The sequence below is a fragment of the Saimiri boliviensis genome, chromosome 14 (genome assembly GCF_048565385.1).
Source record: "Saimiri boliviensis isolate mSaiBol1 chromosome 14, mSaiBol1.pri, whole genome shotgun sequence".
Lineage (NCBI taxonomy): Eukaryota > Metazoa > Chordata > Mammalia > Primates > Cebidae > Saimiri > Saimiri boliviensis.
The window spans coordinates 53314714-53324934 of NC_133462.1; the positions used below are offsets into that span (position 1 = coordinate 53314714).

General features: G+C 37.2%; 1 pseudogene; it reads right to left on the minus strand.

Moving 5' to 3' along the window:
• Positions 1 to 7778: 7778 nt before the first annotated feature.
• On the minus strand, positions 7779 to 9120 carry LOC101048581 (elongation factor 1-alpha 1 pseudogene; annotated as a pseudogene).
• Positions 9121 to 10221: the final 1101 nt, after the last annotated feature.

The window sequence follows — 10221 nt, forward strand, 5'->3', positions numbered from 1 at the left end:
ATATTGCTTTTATTCCAAAGTAAAATAAAATTCATGGGAGTTAAAATTTTCACCAAGACAAAGAAACGATTTTTTAAATATTCTCATTTTTTGTGGCTGTGTGAACAGTCATCCAGCTGTTTCTGAATCCCCACGTTATGCCTGTTTGTCAAATTCATGCGTTGTATTGGGAAAATATCCTTTATTTACTGCATCTAGCTTTGCAGTTTGTAATATAGGTCTGAGATGTATCACTTATATTTATGTCTCCTTTTTCTTTTCTCATAAATGCCATGCAAAATACATCTACCTTTAGGTTATGGGTTTCAACTGTAGGCTTATAATTTAATTAACTGAACTACCATAATGTCTCACCTACATGAGTTAGTCCTGTTTGAATTTGGTTACGTATCTACCATTTCACTTCAATCAGGAGTCTAATCACATCTAATTATAGTGAATCTCCTGGTTTATTATTGTGCTAAACTGAGGCTCAATTTATTTTCATTTACTTGCTCGTCTGTAACTTAGCATCTCCTGAAATTGTGCCTAATTTTTTTTTTTTTGGCATTTTTTTTTTGAAAAAATTCTGTGAATTTTATTGTGGGCATATTTACATGGACATTTTTATTTTTCCCTCTTTCCTTTGGTAAAAACCTTGATGAAGGAAAGTAAAACATTAATACTGCTAAAATGTAAACTGCCAGCTTATTAGAGTGTTCTCTGTACCCCATTAACTTAATAAATGTTGACTTCATACAGTCTCTCTATAAAAAGCCAAGATGGTCTCAGGTATGCTCACTCATTTTTGTCATTGTTTTCTGCTCCCTCACTGGTGTCTGTCCTTTAGGCCACTTGAGTTCTGTATTTTGCTGGTGCTATTTGCTGTTGATGGCTTTTATGAGACCCATGATGATACAGCTGAGGCTGCTCTTTCCTGAAACAAGTGATGGAGTCACTATGACAGCTGCACTGTGATATTCTGTTGAGGTGCACAATGCTCTTGAAATCCATTCCAGTATTGTTTTGATTCGATAGTGATCATCTTGTCAACCTCTGCCTTTTAATTGGTGTATTTGTCAGTTTACATTTGAAATAATTATTGATATGTTAAGGCTATGTCCTGACATTTTATTTTCTTGTGTTCTAATTGTTCTACTTTTTACTTCTCTATTTTACTTTTTCTACTTTTCTGTGGGCTACTTGGACAGAATTTTTAGGCTTCTATATTGATTTATCTCATGTATTTTTGAGTGTATCTCTTTTTGTGTGTAGCTATTTTCAGACTATTCTGGGTATACAATTTAAAATAACCAGAATATAACATGATACATGTTTTTTGTGTGTCTATATTTAGTGACTGTTCTGGGTATGTAATGTAATATACCCAGAATATCATGTAATATACCCAGAATAGTCACAAAAATAGATATACACAAAAAGACATACACTCAGAAACACATTAGATAAGTCAAAATGGAAATATTGTAGACATTAAATCAAAATAGAAATATTATATAAATGTATAATTTACCTATCTAGTGTGATATTTTATCAGTTTGAGTGAAATACAGTCATCTTAAATTTCTTTAAATTCTTTTCATTGCCTCTGATTGGAATAAAACTGTCTTAAATTTTTTTTCTGCATGCATGACGAACCACTTCACAATCCAGGAATTCCACTGCTGCATATATATCCCACAGAAAAGAAATCAGCATCGTGAAGCGATATCTGCACTCTCATGTGTATTGTTGCACTATTCACAATAGCAAAGATGTCAGAGTAACCTAAGTGTCCCTAAAAGATGGATGGATAGAGCAAATGTGGTAGATACACACAATGGAGTATTATTCAACCATAAAAAATAATGAGACCCTGACACTTGTAACAATGATGGAACTGGAAGACATTGTGTTAAGTGAAATAAGTCAGGCATGAAAAGACAAACAACATTTTTCACTCGTTTATGGAAGCTAAAAAGTAAAACAAAAAATAAACTCTTGGAGATAGGGAACAAAATAATGGTTACCAAAGGCTGGGAGGAGTAGTGGGGAAGAGAGTAAGTGGGGATGGTTAATGGGTACAAAAATATAATTAGAATGAATAAGATCTAGTATTTGATAGCACAACAGGGTGGTTACAGCCAAGAATTTATTGTAAATTTAAAAATAACTAAAAGAGTCTAATTAGATTGTTCATAACACAAAGGACAAACACTTTAAATGATGGATACTCCATTTACCCTGATGTGATTATTCTGCATTACATGGCTGTATCAAACGATCTCATGCGCCCCATGAATGTATACACCTATTATATACCCATAAAGGTTAAACATTTAAAAAGAACCACTTCACACAGTGTTATAAGTTTTTCTTCAAACCTAATTTAGAACACTAAAGAAGAAAAGAAAAACCTATTGTATTACCACATAGATTTTTACTCTTTCTGTTGCTCTGCTTTTTCTCCTTGATATTTCAAGATTCTTTTTATTAAGTCATTTTCTTTCTGTTCTAAGAACTTTCTTCAGTCTTTTTTTTCCCCTTAAGGATAGCACTGCTGGCTAGAAATGTCCTTAGTTTTCCTTTATCTAAGAATATCTTGCTTTCTTCTTTATTCCTGAAGGATATTTTCACTGAATATTAGATTCCAGGTTGATCATTTTTTTCTTTCAGCACTTGAAAAATGTACCACTTTCTTCTGGCCTCCATGATTTTTTAATGATAAATTTGCTATTATTCGAACTATAGCTAGGATGTAGTTCTTGCTGCTTTCATTTTTTTTTATGCTTTAGATTTCATAGGTATGATATGATGCATCTTAGCATGGAATTTGATGGAGATTCATCCTGTTTAAGGTACACTAAACTGCTGCTGCTTTTTATTTTTATTCGACTTCATCTCCTTCCCCTCGTCCTCCTTCTTCTGTGTTCATTCCTTCTTCCCCTCCACCTCCCCCTCTTCCTCCTCCTCCTCTTCTTCCTCCTCCGCCTCCTCTTCCTCTTCTTCCTCCTCCTTTTCCTCCTTCTTCTTATCCTCCTCCCCCCTCTTCCTCGTCCTCCTCTTCCTCCTCACCCCTCTTCCTCCTCCTCCTCTTCATCCTCCTCTTCCTCCTCCTCCTCCTTCCTTGCATGAATGAAGAAGTAATGAAAGGTTTGACAGCAAGGAAATGGGACACAAGTTCTATTATGCTAACACTAAGCTTCTTGTATATGTAATTTGTATCTTTTGCCAAAATTGATAAATTTGCAGACATTCTTTTAAGTACTGTTTTAGTATCACCATCTTTATATGCTCATGGGACTCAAAGGATACAGATGTTTGATTCTTTGCTACAGGTTCACATATCCCTGAGATTCTGTTCGATTGGGCTGTGATTCTCTTTCCCATTCAAATTGATTGTCCTGGTTCTTGGTATGATAAGTACATTTCTACTGCATTCTGGACAGATTGAGTATTAGGCTGTGAGAATCCAGATCTTATTTAAATCTTCCTCTTCAGCAGGACTCCTCTGGTACCACTCTGGCAGATATGCTACCTCATTACCGCCAGGTGAGGGTAGCCTTCATTAATGCCCAAAGCGGAAGGTATGCTCTGTTACTGATCAGCAGAGATGGGAGTTTGGTTCCCACTAGGTCTCTGATGGCATCATCGTATCTGGGAGGAGGAGAAGTACCTTGTTACTTTGTCCCACATGACCTCTACTGATACTAGACAGAAGGAGGAGGCAGTTTTCATTATTGCTTGAGGTCATACACGTCCTTTATTTTTACTATTCATTTTCTTTGGACACTGTGATGGCTAATAGTGAGTGTCAACTTGATTGGGTTGAAGGATGCAAAGTATCGTTCCTGAGTGCGTCTGTGAGGGTGTTGCCAAAGGAGATTAACTTTTGAGTCAGTGAACTTGGGGAGGCAGACCCAACCTCAGTCCAGGTGGGTGCCATCTAATCAGCTGCCAGTACGGCCGGAAAAAAAAGCGGGCAGAAGAATGTGGAGAGATGAGACTGGCTTAGCCTGCCAGCCTACATCTTTCTCCTGTGCTGGTTGCTTCCTGCCCTCAAACATCAGAATCCAAGTTCTTCGGCTTTGGGACTCAGACTTGTCTCCTTGCTCCTCAGCTTGCAGACAGCCTATTGTGGAACGTTGTTATTGCGTGCGTTAATACTCCTTAATCAACTCCCTTCTATGTATCTACCCTATTAGGTATGCCCCTCCAGAGAACCCTAATACAGACACTAACATGGCAAGAGGGAGCTGAGTGTCTTGTTACAGGTGGGTCAGTGTGTAGATTGATTGCCTGCATGGTCTCCACTGACTCTATGAAGGGGTGACAGGAGTTACCCTGGGACAGAAATAAAGGTCTTGGTTTCTTACTCAGCCTTCTCTGATGCGATCATGTGGGGGAATTTGCGTACCATGTTTCTGTCAATGAGGGTGGAGTCCAAACTTCTTTCTAGAGTTTGCTGATGGGGTTGCGGTGAGACTGCAGGTTTTTTCTTTCCATAAATGTGTGAGTGGATTTGTTATTATCTAGAAGTTTTCTGTTTGCTAGGCCTCTTTCCTCCTCTTTTGGTTAGAAAGAGCAGGCTTTTCTTGGGAAAATCTCTTTGCTACAGCTGATAATATTTCTGTGTTGCTGGTTTCTCTAGCACCTGATCCAGGATGTATGAGATAAAAGAGAAACTCAGGAAACGCACTGCTGCCGTTCTTGGTCCCATGGTCCCTAGGCAGTCTTGTCTCCACTTTCAGAGTATTCTTATGTTTCTTCTATGTATAATGTCTGAGGTTTTGATCTGTAATTAGTAGAGTAATAGGGTAAAGTTTGTCCACTCCATCTTTTGAGACTTATGTTTTAATATAGTAAAAATTGGACTTTTATCTCTTCTTTCCAAATAGTTGATTCCACATTCGAAGAATAGTACTGCTAAAGTGACAGCTGAAACTTTAATAACAATAAAGGGACCTAAAATGTGGAAAATGAGACACTGTTAAGCCTCTACCTTTCCATATGCACAAAGAGAGTTAACCTAACGTTAGCATTTAATAATAAGAAACTATTCTCAAGCAAGTAATTACTGACAAAAGTCAACCCAGAACTTAACGTATAACTTATAAAAAATGCAAAGGAGACAAAAAAATCATACTCATTTTCCATAATACTTCAAAATAAAACATTTTTTAAAAAGTTTATTTAAAAAATGTGTTTGAGAGATTAGTCCTTTGAAATGAAAATATTTTCTATTGTATCATCGTAATTGTTTAGGAATATTTAATATGACTTAAACTGCCCATAATTCTCAGTGAGTCATGCTCTTTTTTTTTCTTACTGTGATACAATGCTTCTGATTATTTTATTTATATATGAACTTTTATTATTTTATATCCCAAGTTATTGGATTTTCTAGAAAAGAGTTTAACCCCACAGCATATGATTCAGTAAATGCTTGAAGCTAAATAGGCCCAAGGAGAACAACATAGAAAGACTTCCTTGTCTGTTGGTGATTTATCTCTGGTCATGGAACACAGAATTTCCCAGATAGGAAGACCCTAAGTGCTTTTTCACACCACTAGTCATCTTAAATGTATGTCCAACAGAGATGACATGAAACAAAAATTAAAGCAGTGTGCCGCTGGAAGCAGAGGGAGGTTGAGGTCATTGGGTAAATATACCTTAAGAAGTGTAAATGATATAGGTAGATCTAGGACAAAAGGAATGTGTCTCTCTTGAAGAGATGAGTGCTTAGCAGTTGATAATGGAAAAAATAATAATGGAGACATTTTTTATTTAGGAAATTAATTTACGATTTATAAGAAGCTTTGTAAAGACAATCTTTAAATCTTGAATGATTGTTGCTATATTGCTCTGGAAGAAATGGTATATAGTTTGGTATTATGTGTTGGTAAGTCAGAAACTTCTAGAGTAAAACAGACTTCCTTATTTGCTGTCTGTTCATATGGTTTTTTGCACATGTTAAATATAAGTATTCCTATTAGGAGAATAATAACACATAAAGAAAAATTCTTATAGCCAATAGACCTAAATGCCCATCAATGATAGTCTGGATAAAGAAAATGTGGTATGTATATACCGTGGAATACTGTGCAGCCATAAAAAAGAGCAAGATTATATTCTTTGCGGGAACATGGATGGATCTGAAGGGCATTATCCTTAGCAATCTAACACAGGAACAGAAAACCAAATACCACATGTTCTCACTTACAAGTGGGACTTAAATTATAACACACGGACACCTAGAGGGGAACAACAAACACTGGGGCTTATTGGAAGTTGGAGGTGGGGAGGAGGGAGATGATCAGGAAAACTTACTAATGAGTACTAGGCTTAATACCTGGATGATACAATAATCTGTGTAACAAACCCCTATGACACATGATGACCTGTGTAACAAACCTGCACATCTACCCCTGAACTTAAAAAAGAACATGTGTTCTAAAACAAAGAGAAAAATTCCAATAATCTTTAATTTTACTCTTTTACTTATATTAGTATTTCAGGAGGTTCCAGATCAAATATATAACTAGAGCTGAAAAAGTATGTATCATCTGTCATATCTAGAAGTTTCTTTAGCTCTGTTATAGAAAGGACTAAGCTTTTCTTGGGAAAATTTTTATTTTAAGAGAGATTAATGCCGCTTGACCCACAGACAGATGTAAAGAGAATCTTGAGGTTACCATAATGTAAATCACTCAGAATATCCAATCCATTTTCTTGTATTCATCCCCTGCAATTCAAGCAAAGAGCAAGAACTACCACGTTGGGAGGGGCATTTCCCCTCGGGACAGACCTGGAACCTTTGCAAAAAGTGACCTGAGATCCTTGTAGCCATCCTCAAAGTCAGATAGGTGCATACTATCAATGTCTTCAAAGGCCACTATATGAGACACCTTCTGAGATTTCATGAGTATTCCAGAGAGAAGAGTAGGAGCTAGAAGTGTCATGGGGGATAAAAATTCTGAAGATGAGAGCTGAGCCAGTGAAAACAGTTTGTTTTGGTTTACTTCTCTAGGTAGACGCCGTCTAGGAAGACAACAATTAGAAACCTAAATTATTTTCAAAATTTATATTTATTTGGACCTATTTTATAGCACATATTTGAAAACTAGTTATATTATTTTAAAGCTATCTTTTGACAATGGCCAAATAAAAATATTTTGACCAACTACTCTTTCCAAAAGACTTGGTTCCAGAGACTTGTGCTGATCCACAAATATTTGCTGCTGTGTCTCAATATATAATAAGTATTTTGAGCTTATAGAGGAGAAAAGGTAATATATTTTTCTCACCCATATGCAAGAAAGATTAACAAGAAAAAAGCATAACAAATTTATGTAATGTAAGTTTTACATGATTTGGGGGGCTTTCAGAAATGAAGATCCAAAGACTCAGTATAAAATGTTTATTTTTATGGCTTAGGTTTGATGAATAATTTTATTTTCATTTTACAAATGTTTTTTAAAATATATTTTCTCATTAAGCTTTGTTTTGCTGGGTCTCAAATTCTGTGCCAAATATTTGGTCAAGTTGTTTTCATTAAAAATCACTGATTAAAAAAATAAACTAATAAAACCACCACATGCAAAAACAGAAAACAAAACAAAACAAGACCAAACAAAAAAGGCCCACAAAACGTTCTCCTTTTCTTTTAAAGGTTTTATGATGCATTGTTATTATTAGCCAGTCTTTAAGTATTACATTTAAATGGCCAGTTGAAACAGTGTTGAGATTGTTCTCCCATAACTGATTAAGACTGGGATGGCAGGAATTAGGGATATTATTCATTTAGCCTTCTGAGTTTTCTTGGGGGACTTGGTGACCTTACCAGCTCCCAGCAGACTTCTTGTCCACTGCTTTGATGACAACCACAGCATTACCAGTAGCAAAAGAACCCAGAGGAGGACAGTGAGAGGAGCACTCAAAATACATGGCTTGCCAGAAACCACATCAACAAATGACAGCATCACCAGAGTTCAAAAATTTAGGACCATTTTCCAGCTTCTTACCAGAATGGCAATCAATCTTTTCCTTCAGCTCAGTAAATTTGCAAGCAATGTGAGCTGTGTGACAATCCAGTACAAGGGCACTGCCAGCAGGGATTTGGCATGGATGGTTTAGGACAATCAACTGAGCAGTGAAGCCAGGTGCTTCCATTGGTGGGTCATTTTTGCTGTCACCCACAACAACATTGCTGCAACGGACATCTTTGACAGACACATTCTTGACATTGAAGCCCACACTGCCCCCAGGAAGAGCTTCACTCAAAGCTTCACGGTGCATTTCAACAGACTTTATTTCAGTTGTTACATTGACTAACGCAAAGGTGACACCATGCTGGATTTGAGAACACCTGTCTCCACTCAGCCCAAAGAAACATTACCAATACCATCGATTTTGTAGACATCCTGGAAAGGCAGATGCAATTTATCAGTTGTGGTTCCACTGGCATTGCTATCTTTGCGGGTGACTTTTCACCCAGTGAACCCAGGCATGTGAACACTTGGCTCCAGCATTTTGTCTCCATTCCAACCAGAAATTGGCACAAATGCTACTACAGCAGATTCGTAGCCAATTACTGTAAGTGCTGACTTCCTTAGCAATTTCCCTGTATTTCTTCTGGCTGTAGAGTGGCTCAGTGGAATCCATTTCGCTAACACCAACAATTAGTTCTTTCACACTCAGTGTGGAAGCCAGAAGGGCATGCTCATGGGTCTGCCCATTCTTAGAGATGCCAGCTTCAAATTCATTTCCTGTGACATATAGGAGAGTAGCAACAATCAGGACAGCATAGCCAGCCTGAGAAGTGCCTGTCATCATGTTTTTGATAAAGTCCTTGTGTCCTGGGGCATCGATGATAGCGGTATCTGATGGTCCCCGATTTCCAGGGGGAAATATCAATGGTGACATCATACTCAGGCTCAGCTTTCAGTTTATCCAAGACCCAGGAATCCTCGAAGGAGCCCTTTCCCATCTCAGCAACCTCCTTTTCAAAGTTTTCAGTGCTTCTTTTGTCAATGCCACTACATTTATAGATCAGATGACTAGTAGTGGCATACTGGCCTGAACCTGGTGTCCAATTACAACAATGTTGATATGAATTTTATTCCTCTTCCATTGTGGCATTTAGGGTTGGTTTTCATAATACCTGTGTTCTGGTGGCAAACTTGTTGCCAAATAGATAGATAGATAGATAGATAGATAAATAAATAAATAAATAAAAAGCCATTTTTGTGTTGTTTTAAATTCAGTTCTGTATTAGAGGACTCAAGAATGTTTATTTTGAAACTACTAAATATGCTTTTCTACCTCAACTGGACATGTGACCGTGAGCAAGTAAGTCATGAAACCTCTTTGATAACAAGTCCCTGGACGGTAACCTAAGTTTTTCGCCTTTGCCCCCTCCTCAGCACCTCCCACCACCTTGGATGAGAGGAAGGCTGGAGGTAGGCTGAAGTTGCTTTTCTGCCTATGTGAGATAACGCTCTTGTGAAATATTTTTCACTAGACAATAGGCCGTTATTATTCACCTGGAGAACACATTGGTCATGCTTCAAAGTGGTATTTTTCACCTCTTGTTGCCAAAAATAAGAAGTGAGCTTTCTCGGCTCTTCAGAACTGCTAGATTTCCATGAAAGTTGAGAATGCAGCCCCAAGAAGTCTTCCATTCTTAAGGACATCTGCACTTAACCCTCAGCAATTCATCACATTACCGTTCAACTGTCTCTACAGGTTTATGGTGCCAGCACCTTTTGTGCCAGATCAACTGAAATCAGCTATGTTTTTGTGAATTTGTCCATCTTTCCAGATTTCTGAAGCTGGATTGGCGTGTTACCTCAAGAAAATTCTATTTCCCCACATTTGTTCAGTTATTTCTTCTTATAAGTCCCTGAGTGGCAACTTTAAAGCTCTTTACATTTTGGAGCTAAAACTTAAAATGCCAATTTTTTAAAATAAAAATTTACATGAACTGTATTTGCCACCTGTCTCTTATTAGTTTATGAGTTACATTCTTAACAGGTACCTTATCAGAGGCGAAAGTGGCTAATATTCCCGGTAGAATTTTGTATGTACTCCTAATATTGTTCTTTAGCAACTATGACATATGTACCTTACATAAAGGTTCTTTTGCCACTGTAGATGTTATCTGTAGTTCATTTTCAAGAACTCTACAAGAGTTGGGGCAAGGATCAAATCTAAACTATTCAGACTGATGTAACAGGTTTC